A 15373-nucleotide genomic window follows, 5' to 3' on the forward strand; every position below is an offset into this window, starting at 1 on the left:
AGAGATGAGTCCACTGTCAGAGGCTGTAAGAAGATCATTGGTAACCTTCACTAATGTTGTTTCTGTACTGTGATGAATTCTGAAACCTGACTGAAACTCTTCAAATAAACCGTTCCTCTGCAGATGATCAGTTAGCTGTTTTACAACTACTCTTTCAACGATCTTTGACAGAAAAGGAAGGTTGGAGATTGGCCTATAATTAGCTAAGACAGCTGGGTCAGTGATGGCTGTTTAAGTAGCGGTTTAATTACAGCCACCTTGAAGGCCTGTGGTACATAGCTAACTAATAAAGACAAATTGATCATTTTTAAGACTGAAGCATCAATAATTGGAAAGACTTCTTTGAACAGTCTAGTAGGAATGGGATCTAATAAACATGTTGCTGGTTTGGAGGAAGTAACTATTGAAGTTAACTCTGAAAGATCAACTGGAGTGAACGAGTCAAAACAAATACCAGCAGTGCTGAAAGCAGCCGAACATGAAGATAAATCTTTGAGATGGTTATGAATAATTTTTTCTCTAATGTGTAAAATGTTATTTGTAAAGAAATCCATGAAGTCACTACTAGTTAAAGTGAAAGGAATACTCGGCTCTACAGAGCTCTGACTCTGTCAGCCTGGCTACAGTGCTGAAAACAAACCTGGGGTTGTTCTTATTTTCTTCAATTAATGATGAATAGTAAGATGTCCTAGCTTTACGGAGGGCTTTTCTATAGAGCAACAAACTCTTTTTCCAGGCTAAATGAGGATCTTCTAATTTAGTGAGACGCCATTCCCTCTCCAGTTTACGGGTTATCTGCTTTAAGCTGTGCGTTTGTGAATTATACCACGGAGTCAGTGTCATGGCCGGGGACGAAACAGGCGAGGAAGGGCAAACACGAGGGATTCCAGAGAAAGGCATAACTGAAAGGTCTTTATTCATGAAGGGAGACGAAAGGCAAACACAGGGAGCACAGGAACACATGGGCACACAACGTCAACGACGCGACAACGAACACATAGAAACTGAGGGCTTAAATACACACTGGGTAATCAGGGGAAGAGGAAACAGCAGGGCAACAACAGGTGAGGCAAATGAAACTAATTACACAGGGGAGGCAAAGCTAAACACAAAGCACAGGGGAACCAGACTGTCAAAATAAACAGGAAGTGACTAACCAAGGAACATGCTGACTAAACACGGGGAACAGGCACAGACTCAGGACAGAGACGCAGACTAGTCACAACACTAGGAAACACAAGACAACATACCGGGAGGACACACTCAGGAAATGAACTATAACACAAAAACACTGGGCAAACGGCCCAGGACATGACAGTACCCCCCCCTTAAAGGCCGGCTCCCGACGGCCGAAACAAAAACGAGACCGGGGGGGAGGAGGGGGACCAGGAAGGAGGGCCCGAAACAAAAACAAAACCCAGGCAGGGAGCCAACAGGAAGAAGGCCCAGGAACGAAACCAAAACACAGGGGACAAAACAAAAAACAACAAGGCAGGCCAAAAACAGTTCAAAGTGCAGGGGAGTCCATGGGAAAACCAAAACAAAACACAGGAACCCAAAAACAGGTCAGAAGAGTTCAGGGGAAGGCCCAAAACAGAAAACATAGTTCAGGAGGCCGCACAGGCCAAGGGGCCACAAAGCAGAGGCTGGATGAGGGAGGCCGACCGCACCTCTAGCGGCGGCGGCGGCGACGTGGAGGAGACACTGGAGGCCGACCGCACTCCCAGCGGCGGCGGCGACGACGTGGAGGAGACACTGGAGGCCGACCGCGGGGCATGCGGCGGCGGCGACGGGGAGCAGACACTGGAGGCCGACCGCGGGGCATGCGGTGGCGGCGACGGGGAGCAGGCACTGGAGGCCGACCGCGGGGCATGCGGCGGCGGAGACGCGTGACCCCGGGCTCTGGTGGGGAACCCTCAGGCGGCGCGGAGCGCTCGGACTGAGCGGGACCCCCTGGCTCGGAGCGCTCGGACTGAGCGGAGACCCCCACCGGCTCGGACTGAGCGGGACCCCCTGGCTCGGAGCGCTCGGACTGAGCGGAGACCCCCACCGGCTCGTACTGAGCGGGACCCTCTGGCGCGGAGCGCTCGGACTGAGCGGAGACCCCCAACAGCTCGGACTGAGCGGAGACCCCCAACGGCTCGGAGCGCTCGGACTGAGCGGGACCCTCTGGCTTGGAGCGCTCGGACTGAGCGGAGACCCCCAACGGCTCGGACTGCTCTGCAGGGTGACCAGTCGAGTCTGAAGACGGAGGTGCGGACTGAGTGGCCGTCACTCTGGGCAGCAGGGGCTGCGTAGGGGGCAGTGTGGGTGTGGCTGACACAACCGGCTGCGTGGAAGCAGGCCGGGGAGCGACTGGAGCTAGAGCTGACTGAAGGCGAGGGGGAGCGACTGGAGCTGACTGAAGGCGAGGGGGAGCGACTGGAGCTGACTGAGGGCGAGGGGGAGCGACTGGAGCTGACTGAAGGCGAGGGGGAGCGACTGGAGCTGACTGAAGGCGAGGGGGAGCGACTGGAGCTGACTGAAGGCGAGGGGGAGCGACTGGAGCTGACTGAAGGCGAGGGGGAGCGACTGGAGCTGACTGAGGGCGAGGGGGAGCGACTGGAGCTGACTGAGGGCGAGGGAGAGCGACTGGAGCTGACTGAGGCGAGGGAGAGCGACTGGAGCTGACTGAGGGCGAGGGAGAGCGACTGGAGCTGACTGAGGGCGAGGGGGAGCGACTGGAGCTGACTGAGGGCGAGGGAGAGCGACTGGAGCTGACTGAGGGCGAGGGAGAGCGACTGGAGCTGACTGAGAGCTAGGGAGAGCTGCAGAGGCTGACTGAGACCCTACTGCTGCAGCTAACACTGAAAACTGATGCGGAGGCTTGGACCTAGCTGCCCCTACCCGCGGAACAGGAACGGGTGCAGAGGTCAGCCCGTCCGTGGCTGCCCCCACCCGCGGAACAGGTACGGGTGCAGGGGGAGCTGAAGGGACCGAAGCTGAGGAGGAAGCTAAGAGGACTGAAGGGATCAGAACTGAAGTAGAGGGGAACGAAGGAACAGAGAGAGCAGAAGCTAAGGGCGTTAGAGCTAACTGCGAGCTAGGGGAGACTGACTGCGAGGAGACTGACTGCGAGGAGACTGACTGCGAGGAGACTGACCGGGAGCTAGGGAGATCCGGCTGCGAGGAGACTGACCGGGAGCTAGGGAGATCCGGCTGCGAGGAGACTGACCGGGAGCTAGGGGGATCCGGCTGCGTGGAAGCGGACCGGGAGCTAGGGGGATCCGGCTGCGTGGAAGCGGACCGGGAGCTAGGGAGATCCGGCTGCGTCGGAGCGGACCGGGAGCCAGGGAGATCCGGCTGCGTCGGAGCGGACCGGGAGCCAGGGAGATCCGGCTGCGTGGGAGCGGACCGGGAGCCAGGGAGATCCGGCTGCGTGGGAGCGGACCGGGAGCCAGGGAGATCCGGCTGCGTGGGAGCGGACCGGGAGCCAGGGAAAGCTGGCTGCGTGGGAGCGGACCGCGAGCTATGGAAAGCTGGCTGCGTGGGAGCAGACTGCGAGCTATGGAGAGCTGGAGCTACAGCTGACTGGGGAGACTGAGACTGAGGGGGAGCTGGAGCTACAGCTGACTGGGAACACTGCGACTGAGGGGGAGCTGGAGCTACAGCTGACTGGGAAGACTGGGACGAAGCTAAGGAAACTGACAGGAGTGACTGAGAGGCTGCAGCAGTGGTCTGTGGTGCAGGCTGTAGGTGAAGGGTGGTGATTACAAACTCTTTCACTAAACCCATGCAAGGAGTCCAACAGCCAAGGGAAACTGGCAATCAGGTCTTGAAGCCTGGTGGTGATGGCTTCCTGTTCCTCCTTACACAGGTCAGATAACAAGTCCAAGCATAATCGGTCCACTCTTCGGATCAGAATTTTCCTGCTCTCCTCTGAGAGGGAGGAAGCAGCAGAGTACATGACGTCATGAGAAGGAACAGTCACTTTCGGGAACAGAACAGACTCACTCACAATGTCGGTGGGCTGAAGTTGCTCTGTCTGCTGCTGAGAGCCAAACTTCCACCCCACGGAAGCGGGCGGCGCAGACGGCGGGAAAATCCGTGGCGTTATGCCGCACGGCGCCGGAAAAAACTCCTCCCGCAGCGGCCGGGAATTCCTCCTCCTCCCTTGCTGCTCTGTCTGTGAGAGGGAAGAGGGGCGAGCGAACGGAGAGGCAGGTGAGGGAGCGGCCGGTGCCAAAAACAGTCCGCCCACGCGGCAGACCTGCGGTTTAGGCGGGGGCGGTGAGCGGCATCGCCGGGGACCATTCAAAAAAGCTGGTCCCCCCAGCGCCAGGCGAGTGCCGTTGTAGCGGCCGCAGCTTGCAGGGTCTTTAGTATGGTCGCGTCGTTCTGTCATGGCCGGGGAGGAAACAGGCGAGGAAGGGCAAACACGAGGGACTCCGGAGAAAGGCATAACTGAAAGGTCTTTATTCACGAAGGGAGACGAAGGGCAGACACAGGGAGCACAGGAACACATGGGCACACAACGTCAACGACGCAACAACGAACACATAGAAACTGAGGGCTTAAATACACACTGGGTAATCAGGGGAAGAGGAAACAGCAGGGCAACAACAGGTGAGGCAAATGAAACTAATTACACAGGGGAGGCAAAGCTAAACACAAAGCACAGGGGAACCAGACTGTCAAAATAAACAGGAAGTGACTAACCAAGGAACATGCTGACTAAACACGGGAAACAGGCACAGACTCAGGACAGAGACGCAGACTAGTCACAACACTAGGAAACACAAGACATCAACATACCGGGAGGACACACTCAGGAAATGAACTATAACACAAAAACACTGGGCAAACGGCCCAGGACATGACAGTCAGGCACTTCTGATTTGAAGCTTTCCTTTTCAGAGGAGCCACAGTATCCAAAGTCATACACAGTGAGGATGTAAAACTATTGACGAGATAATCGACCTCACTGGGAGCAGAGTTTAGGTAGCTGCTCTGTACTGTGTTGGCATTGAAGAGCATAATAATGAAAGAATTCAGAAAGACTTCTACTGTAATAAAACCTATTCCCCACGGCTGTGTAATCTCTTCCCTGTCCCTTCCCTATCCAAAATGTGAACATTGGCATCCTCAAAGAGTGCCCTTTGACCTTCAGATGCAGATGTACAGCTGAGTCTTGTCCTGTTGAGGTGGCTCTTCTATGTTGTGCCATTCGTTTGTGAAGAGGCTGTTTGGTTTCACCAATGTAGAGGTCCGAGCACTCTTCGCTGCACTGAACAGCATACACTACATTGCTGATCTTGTGTTTGGGGGGTTTGTCCTTGGGATGAACCAGTTTTTCCCTTAGGGTGTGACTTGGTTTGAAGTATACTGGGATGTCATGCTTGGAGAAAATTCTTCTGAGTTTCTCTGACAAGCCGGACACATAAGGGATGACAATGTTCTTCCTCTTGTCCTTCTTATTCTCTGTAGTTTGTGTTTGGCCTTCATTCCTGTGCATCTTGGCTGATTTGATGAAAGTCCAGTTGGGGTAACCACATGTTTTGAGGGCTTTCTTAATGTGTGTGTGTTCCTTTTGTTTCCCTTCTGCCTTAGAGGGAACACTTTCCGCACGGTGTTGTAGGGTCCTGATCACCCCAAGTTTGTGTTCCAGAGGGTGGTGGGAGTCAAAGAGGAGATACTGGTCTGTGTGTGTGGGCTTCCGGTAAACTTCAATGTTGAGGCTTCCATCTTCCTCAATAAGCACTGCAAAGACCAGGAATGGTAACTTGTTATCTCAGGTGTCCTCCCTGGTAAAACGTATGTATTTATCCACTGAGTTGATGTGACGAGTGAAGGCTTCTACTTCTTGGGTTTTGATTTTGACCCAGGTGTCATCTACATATCTGTACCAGTGGCTAGGTGCCACCCCTTTGAAAGAACCAAGAGCTTTACTTTCCACTTCCTCCATGTAAAGGTTGGCTACAATGGGAGACACTGGGGAGCCCATGGCACATCCATGTTTCTGTCTGTAGAATCCATCATTGTATTTGAAATATGTTGTGGTAAGGCAGAGGTCTAAAAGTGCACAAATCTGATCTGGGGTGAAGCTGGTTCTGTTCTGTAAGGAGTCGTCTTCCTGTAGTCGTCTTCTGACGGTCTCCACTGCCTCAGTTGTGGGTATGCAAGTGAAAAGTGAAACCACATCAAAGGACACCATGGTTTCATCTGGATCCAGTACAAGATTCTGGACCTTGTTAGTAAAATCTGTGGAGTTTTCAATGTGGTGGTGTGTTTCCAACAAGCGGTGATAAGATGGTGGCGAGGTGTTTGGAAATGTTGTAGGTGACTGAGTTTATACTGCTGATAATGGGTCGGAGTGGGACTCCTTCTTTGTGGATCTTCGGGAGTCCATAAATGCATGGAGTAGTTTCTCCAGGGTACAGGCGGTAGTTGTCACCGAGGAGTGTAGTAATTTTGTTGTGGTAATCCGATGAATTCAGAACAACAGTGCACCTCCCCTTGTCAGCTGGCAGTATGGTGATGTTTTGATCCTTATTAGGGCTGTGATGGCCTTCTTCTCCTGAATGGTGAGGTTGGATGGAGGAAGTCTTGCACTGGAGAGAGTGGCTGAAACTTTCATCCTGATCTGTTCTGCTTCAGGTTGGGATGCATAAGATTAGCGATGCATAAGGCAGTAAGAACTATGTGTGATATATTTGTTTCCATGTTTAATTCACTTAAATCACCTAAAATGCACAATTTTGATGATGCTGGGATATCGCAATTAAAACATGTGGATAAGTGTTCACATATCCTCTGCCAGAACCTCTGAACAGGTGTACAAGACCAAATTGCATGCATATAGTTTTCAGTATGGTTGAACAGTGGGTGCATATATGTGTCTCTGAGGCCCATTTGGAACATCCTGTGTCCTGTATAATGTATTCTATGGAGAATTTTGTATTGTATAAGTTGTAAATTTGGACTTTTAATCATTTTGAAAGTGTTTAAACATATCTGTGTCCAGAAGATTTCCTCTGGGTTGATGGAAAGATCTCGCTCCCATTTTGTAGTTGGGAAGTATATTGAATCATTAATTTTTAATAATAACATATATTTTTGATAATAATTTAGGGGTATAAAGATTTAGAAATTCTGTTACCAATACAGGGGTTTCTAATTTAAAATTATTTAAGTTAAACCTTGCCTGTATGATGGACCTCAACTGCTGGTATTCAAGAAATTTGCTATTGCTAATTTCATATTTTGAAATAAGTTCTTCAAATAAAATAAAGGTCCCATTATGAATAACATGTTCTAAATTCTTTATTCCTTTCTCTTGCCATGCTAAAAAATTCAGTACTGTCTTTTTCTGACATATATCTGGATTGTTCCAAATTGGTGTCAGTTTACATGGGACAAGTGAAGACTTACTTATCTTTAAAAATTCCCACCAGGCTGTCAGAGAGGTGTTTATGTTAAGACTTTTAAAGCAGTTATGATGTTTAATACTGGAGCTAATGAAAGGCAAGTCAGAGATTTTCACTTTTCCACAGAGTGTTTGTTCTAAATCCAGCCATGGGCTGTCTAAAGGGCTTGATTTGAAATATACTGTAATCTATTGGCTAAGAAATAGTGATAAAAGTTTGGAAGTTCTAGACCACCACTGCATTTTAGCTTTTGTAATGTCTTTAAACTTATTCTTGAGGTTTTATTTTTTCATAGAAATTTTGAAATGTTTGAGTCCAGAGACTTAAACCAAATAACAGAAGGTTTATTAGGGATCAGTGAAAACAGATAATTGATTTTAGGCAAAATCAACATTTTTATTGTGGCAACTCTCCCCATGATAGATATAGGTAGAGAGTTCCAGCATGTGAGATCATCCTCTATTGTTTTTAACAGAGGAATATGATTCAACCGTACCAGGTCTGACAGCCTGGGGGAAAAATTAACACCTAAATATCTGATGTTGCCAGATTGTAGCGAGGTGGTCGTGGTGTTCTGAAAGTTACAATTCAGAGGTAAAACGGTTGATTTACTCCAATTGATGGAGTAGTCTGATATAGATGATAACTTATCTATAAATGTGATTGTTTTCAGAAGAGAGGTTTGTGGGTTCCCAAGGAAAAGTAATACATCATCAGCACAAAGGCTTATCTTATGGTCTGTGTTTTCTGTTTGAATTCCTTTAATATCTACATTTTGTCGGATTGCTGCTGCTAGTGGTTCAATGAAAATGACAAAAAGTGAAGGAGAAAGCGGGCAGCCCTGCCTGGTGCCTCTCTGCAGACTGAAGCTTTGGGAAATAAGATCATTTGTTCTAACACCTGCATTTGGAGAGCTGTATAATGTTCTGATCCAGTTTATGAAGGATGAACCAAATCCAAATTTGTGTAGAACTGCTAACAGAAATTTCCAATTTACCCGATCAAATGCCTTCTCTGCATCTAAAGAGACAGCTGTGGTTTCTAATTTATTAATAGAACAGTAATCTATTACATTTATCAGTCTGCGTGTATTATTGGCTGAGTGCCGACCCTTGATAAAACCTGTTTGGACTGGATGTATAATAGATGGAGTGATTTTTTTCTAACCTTCTGGCAAGGACTTTGCAAATTATTTTAAGGTCTACATTAATAAGAGAGAGTGGCCTGTAGCTGGATGGGAGTGTGGGGTCTTTGCCTGGTTTAAGAAGCAGGCTAATGTTAGCAGAGTTCATGTTTGGAGAGACTGTGTCATGTCCTGGGCCGTTTGCCCAGTGTTTTTGTGTTATAGTTCATTTCCTGAGTGTGTCCTCCCGGTATGTTGATGTCTTGTGTTTCCTAGTGTTGTGACTAGTCTGCATCTCTGTCCTGAGTCTGTGCCTGTTCCCCGTGTTTAGTCAGCATATTCCTTGGTTAGTCACTTCCTGTTTATTTTGACAGTCTGGTTCCCCTGTGCTTTGTGTTTCGCTTTTCCTCCCCTGTGTAATTAGTTTCATTTGCCTCACCTGTTGTTGCCCTGCTGTTTCCTCTTCCCCTGATTACCCAGTGTGTATTTAAGCCCTCAGTTTCTATGTGTTCGTTGTCGCGTCGTTGATGTTGTGTGCCCGTGTGTTCCCTGTGCTCCCTGTGTCTGCCCGTCGTCTCCCTTCCAAGATTTTTGTATTTGTTTTTCCCTGCTTAAATAAATCCCTTTTTCAGTGATGTTTACCTCTGGTGTCCTGCGTGTTTGCCCTTCCTCGCCCGTTTCCTCCCCGGGCATGACAGAACGACGCGACCATTACAAAACCCCCTCCGGCTCCAATTTTTTCGACAGCACTCGTCTAGCGCTGGGGGGCCCGGGGTCTTTGAACAGTCCCCGTCATCGTCACTCACCTGCCTCCCCTTTCGCTGATCCCTCCCTTCCTCGGCAGCCGTGGAGGAGAGGGAGTTCCCGGCAGCAACGGCGGAAGGCACCCCTAGACCCGAGCGGTATAACGCCGCGGACCGCTTCACCACTTCACGCCCAATCCTCCGTTTCCGTGAGTAACACTGGCTTCAACGCTACTATGCCTGCGGACAATTATTCCCGTCACCCCCCTGCCTTTCCCCTCCCTGAGGTGGCAAAGCAGACCATTATCCGTAGGGTGGATTTACTGGTTATGGACCTTCTGGCTGACCCATGTGAGCAGGAACAGCAACAGCTCACGGCCCAGCTGCAAGGGCTAGTCGATGATTACTCTTGGCTATTTGGCTCTCTGCATGGGTTAGTGCAGGATTTCTTAACCTCCACCCTTCATCTACAGCAGTCCCCAGTGTCAGCTCATTCTCAGTCCCCAGTGTCAGCTCATTCTCAGTCCCCAGTGTCAGCTCATTCTCAGTCCCCAGTGTCAGCTCATGCTCAGTCCCCAGTGTCAGCTCATGCTCAGTCCCGGTCCGCTGTAGCGCCAGCAGCTCAGTCCCGGTCCGCTGTAGCGCCAGCAGCTCAGTCTCGGTCCGCTGTAGCGCCAGCAGCTCAGTCTCTGTCTCCCCAGTCAGCTGTAGCGCCAGCAGCTCTCCCTAGCTCTCAGTCAGTTTCCACACAGTCAGTCTCCTCGCAGTCAGTCTCCCCTAGCTCGCAGTTAGCTCTAACGCCCTTAGCTTCTGCTCTCTCTGTTCCTTCGTTCCCCTCTACTTCAGTTCTGATCCCTTCAGTCCTCTTAGCTTCCTCCTCAGCTTCGGTCCCTTCAGCTTCCCCTACACCCGTACCTGTTCCGCGGGTGGGGGCAGCCACGGACGGGCTGACCTCTGCACCCGTACCTGTTCCGCGGGTGGGGGCAGCCACGGACGGGCTGACCCCTGCACCCGTACCTGTTCCGAGGGTGGGGGCAGCCACGGACGGGCTGACCTCTGCACCCGTTCCTGTTCCGCGGGTGGGGGCAGCTAGTTCCAAGCCTCCGCATCAGTTTTCAGTGTTAGCTGCAGCAGTAGGGTCTCAGTCAGCCTCTGCAGCTCTCCCTAGCTCTCAGGGTGCTTCCACGCAGTCAGCTCCAGTCGCTCTCCCTCGCCCTCAGTCAGCTCCAGTCGCTCTCCCTCGCCCTCAGTCAGCTCCAGTCGCTCTCCCTCGCCCTCAGTCAGCTCCAGTCGCTCTCCCTCGCCCTCAGTCAGCTCTAGCTCCAGTCGCTCTCCCTCGCCCTCAGTCAGCTCTAGCTCCAGTCGCTCTCCCTCGCCCTCAGTCAGCTCTAGCTCCAGTCGCTCCCCGGCCTGCTTCCACGCAGCCGGTTGTCTCAGCCACACCCACACTGCCCCCTACGCAGCCCCTGCTGCCCAGGGTTATGACCGCTCAGTCCGAGCCGTTGGGGGTCTCCGCTCAGTCCGAGCCGTTGGGGGTCTCCGCTCAGTCCGAACCGTTGGGGGTCTCCGCTCAGTCCGAGCGCTCCGAGCCGTTGGGGGTCTCCGCTCAGTCCGAGCGCTCCGAGCCAGAGGGTCCCGCTCAGTCCGAGCCGGTGGGGGTCTCCGCTCAGTCCGAGCGCTCCAAGCCAGGGGGTCCCGCTCAGTCCGAGCCGGTGGGGGTCTCCGCTCAGTCCGAGCGCTCCGAGCCAGAGGGTCCCGCTCAGTCCGAGCGCTCCGCGCCGCCCGAGGGTTCCCCACCAGAGCCCGGGGTCGCCCGTCTCCACCGCCGCATGCCCCGCGGTCGGCCTCCAATGCCTGCTCCCCGTCGCCGCCACCGCATGCCCCGCGGTCGGCCTCCAGTGTCTGCTCCTCGTCGTCGCCGCCGCCGCTGGGAGCGCGGTCGGCCTCCAGTGGTTCCTCCTCGTCCTCGTCGCTGCCGCCGCTGGGAGCATGGTCGGCCTCCAGTGTCTCCTCCACGTCGTCGCCGCCGCCGCTGGGAGCGCGGTCGGCCTCCAGTGTCTCCTCCACGTCGCCGCCGCCACCGCCGCTGGAGGCGCGTTTGGCCTCCCTCATCCAGCCTCTGCTTTGTGGCCCCTTGGCCTGTGCGGCCTCCTGAACTATGTTTTCTGTTTTGGGCCTTCCCCTGAACTATTCTGACCTGTTTTTGGGTTCCTGTGTTTTGTTTTGGTTTTCCCATGGACTCCCCTGCACTTTGAACTGTTTTTGGCCTGCCTTGTTGTTTTTTGTTTTGTCCCCTGTGTTTTGGTTTCGTTCCTGGGCCTTCTTCCTGTTGGCTCCCTGCCTGGGTTTTGTTTTTGTTTTTTGCTCCCTGTGTCTGCCCGTCGTCTCCCTTCCAAGATTTTTGTATTTGTTTTTCCCTGCTTAAATAAATCCCTTTTTTAGTGATGTTTACCTCTGGTGTCCTGCGTGTTTGCCTTTCCTCGCCCGTTTCCTCCCCGGGCATGACAGACCGTATGATTGATCTGAATTTGAGCCACCATTCTGAGAAAAGAGGGTTTTAGGACAGACCAAAATTCTTTATAAAACTCTGCCGGAAAACCATCCGGGCCTTGGGCTTTATTATTTGGGAGCTGCTGTATTGCTTCATAAAATTCAGATAATGAAAGAGGTGAATCCAGAGCTGAAGCCTGTTTGTCATTTAGTTTAGGTAGATTTATATTAAGATATTCTTCAATTTCAGTATCAGATGGATTAATTTGTGATGAGTATAAGGCTTCATAAAAGTCTTTAAAAGAGTTATTTATTGGTGTAGGTCATGAGTAATGTTACCAGTCGAGTCTTTAATAGAAAAAATAGCTGTTTTTTCTTTATTTAATTTTAACTGGTTGGCCAAGAATTTTCCAGATTTATTTCCATGTTCGAAGTTTTCTAAACGCAGCCTCTGCAACATGAATTGTGTCCCTTTATCAATTATTTCATTTAACTCCAGTTTCAGTTTCCTCAGGTTGTTAATTATATGTTCCTGTGGTGAAGCAGCATAGGCTGTTTCTAAAGATTTCATTTTTTGTTCTAATTCTAACACGTGTGTTTTCTTTATTTTTCTTATGCGAGCAGTAAGATATTATTTTACCCCTCATTACTGCCTTTCCTGCTTCCCAAAGAACACATGGTGATATTCCTGGTAGATTATTATGTTCTAAATATGCTGACCACTCCTTTTTGAAATAATTAATGAAGTCTTGTTCTTTAAGTAATGATGTATTAAATCTCCAGTTCCTGATTGGTGGTGTGACTCTTTTCTGTGTCACAGACATAGACACTGGTGCATGATCACTGATCGTGATAGGGTGAATCTGAGTGTCTGTGATATCCATCATCATGGAGCTGCTAACTAAAAAGTAATCTAAGCGGGAGTGAGAGTGATGTACTGGGGAGAAAAAAGCATAATCTCTCAGAGTGGGGTGATGTGAACGCCAAGCGTCACAAAGACCAAAATCCTTCATGTACTGTTTAAGAATGTCTGCAGACTGCCAGTTCCTCTGACTCACTGCTGTACTGAGCCTGTCAGTATCTGCATTAAGTACCAGGTTGAAGTCTCCTCCTATCATAAGTGTGGTGTCAGAGTGATCGGACAGTAACGTGAAGAAGGTATGAAAAAAGGAGGGGTCATCAAAAAAGTATTTGCGGCTCTCGTGTTTTCTTTTCTGTTGAAACCGGGTCCAAATGGCTCTTTGAGTGTTAAAGGTTGCAGACCCCTGGTCTATACCAAATGAACATTGCAGATGAAACGCAGTAAAGATAACAAGATTATTTTTTGTTGTGTGGATGAACTTAAAAAGATTGGCTCTCAGTACTTAAACAATTTATTTTCTGAAAAAAATTTCAGTGTCTTGTATCTTGAACAAATGTTTTTGAACTTAATACTATGTATATTTGTGTAAAGGTACTAACTTGATTTTTTATTGTTGATTTCACAGATTCAGTTATGTTAGATTTACTTCACCACAGAATCGTTTTTATCAGTGAAGTAAAAGAATCGATGCAGGAGAGAGAAGTCAGAGTGCAATGAGATGAACCAGTGGTTACTGATGAAAGAGATCAGGATGACAGCAGTGATGATGAGCTTTAAGTGATTAAAATTTAATATATATGTCAGCATAATTACATAATATCAGGCTATAGATGGTATATCACACAATAAGAGGTGGGCACAGCTAAACTTTGACTTGAGAGAATTTATTCAGAACCACACAAGTGCCACCGTCTCTGCTCAGTCCTGACTGTCAGGCAGCTTTCTGAAGCTAAACTGTTTAATTCTGCTCCTGCATATAATTATACTTTACATCCTTGAGCAGTGAGCAGAGATCCAGCAGCTCCTCACAGCTCAGAGCAAACATAATTACAGGTTTCATCCTGGAATTCAGGATAAATATTAAACTCAACTCAACTTAACTCAACTTTATTTATAAAGCACTTTAAAATCAATGCCATTGGCCAAAGTGCTGTACACAAGTAAGAGCAAACAGGTTTAAAACACATATATAAAAAACTAAAACCACAATTGAAACAATAAACAATAAGAAGACTCAGACTGAGTTAAAATCCAAAGAGAAGAAATGTGTTTTAAGAGAGCATTTAAAAGCAGAGTGAGTCAGCCTGCCTGATGTGCAGAGGGAGATCATTCCACAGTTTGGGGCAGGGACTGAAAAAGCACGGTCACCTCTCATCTTCCTCTTTTACACTGTAAGGTTTGACTAAAACAACCTCATTAGTAATTATTAAAATAATATAATGTCTTATTTGCTATTAAGAACTGTAATAATACCAAAGTGCTGACTCAGGGTTAACTACCAAATCTGACCAAGTTAATTAGTCTGACTGCAGCACGTGAAACTTCATCACACGTATGTATGAATTATTTTCTCCTCTATTCCTGTCTGGATCCAAACTGAGCATCTATGAAGAATTATAAAATACTCAAAGCAAACAAACTTTAACTGTGTATCTGCTGTTGTTGTGCAGTACTGTGCAGAAGACTCCTTATTTCTTTATAGTTTGCTTCCAGGCTGCCTCATGATTTTTTGAAGTGCTCTTGAGCAGTGGTTCTTCAGGCTTTCTGGAGGTCTTTCAACATTTTTTGAACATTGGCTGCTTTTCAGTTCTTTTTCACTCCAGCCGTTGGACCATTTTCACAGCAAATGTTGTTTGTTTGCTAAGTCACTTAAAAAAATGACCTACGAATCATTCAAGTATAAAAAAGTCACCACACAACTTAGCAAAGAACCAATTTTAAATGATATCTTTGGGCACTTTGTTACCAGCAGCCTGCCACCAAAACCTGATTTGTTGCCAAAGATAACACAGACACAGTTTGACAGACAAAACTTTGTATATCTCTGCATGCTGTGCAGTGTGTCCTTAAAAATGAGGCAACTGAACACGAGGAGGACAAAAGAAGAAGCAGCAGGCCTGAAAAACTATCTGCAGCAGTAAAAGCATTAATCATGGAGTCATGGATCGACCTCCCCAGAGCCCGGACCTTAACATTATTGAAGCAGTGTGGGACCATCCTGACAGAGACCAGGACAAAAGCCAGAAACATCCAGAGAACAGCTCTGAATGTCCTCCATGAAGCCTGGAGAAGGATTCCTGCAGGAAGCTGCCTCGGAGAGTTCAGGCTGCGCTGAAGGATAAATGAGGTCACACCAAATATCGACTTTCAGACTTATTAGAAGTGTAAAAACTCTGTTTGCCTCATATGCTGTATTTAAATGTAGGTTTCAACAAATTGCTGCACCTGTTTCCCATCTTTCAAAATGAAGGTTGACTCAAGACTTTTGCACAGTACTGTATTGTACCTATTGTTGTGTCAAAGCAAAATCTTTGGCTGCAAGGCAGCAGATTTATTGTGACATTTTTACGATGACCTGTGAACAACTGAATTGTTCACTTTGATCAGAGAAATAACTGAAAACATTTTAATGATAGAATATTTCAGTCAGTCACTTAAACACAAACAATGAAACTAATTTAGCTTGTTTGACAATATTTAAAAAGCAGTTTGTCCAGAAACACTTCGACACCCAGTCAGGCGGCACCCT

The 15373-nt window shown here is 48.7% G+C and overlaps 1 protein-coding gene across 4 annotated transcripts in view; it reads right to left on the bottom strand.

The window, feature by feature from the left end:
• col11a2 (collagen, type XI, alpha 2) overlaps positions 1-15373 on the bottom strand; it is a 91470-nt gene that overhangs the window by 53080 nt on the left and 23017 nt on the right. The gene's annotated exons all lie outside the window — the stretch shown is intronic.

The sequence above is a fragment of the Archocentrus centrarchus genome, chromosome 11, assembly GCF_007364275.1.
Source record: "Archocentrus centrarchus isolate MPI-CPG fArcCen1 chromosome 11, fArcCen1, whole genome shotgun sequence".
Classification (NCBI taxonomy): Eukaryota; Metazoa; Chordata; class Actinopteri; order Cichliformes; family Cichlidae; genus Archocentrus; species Archocentrus centrarchus.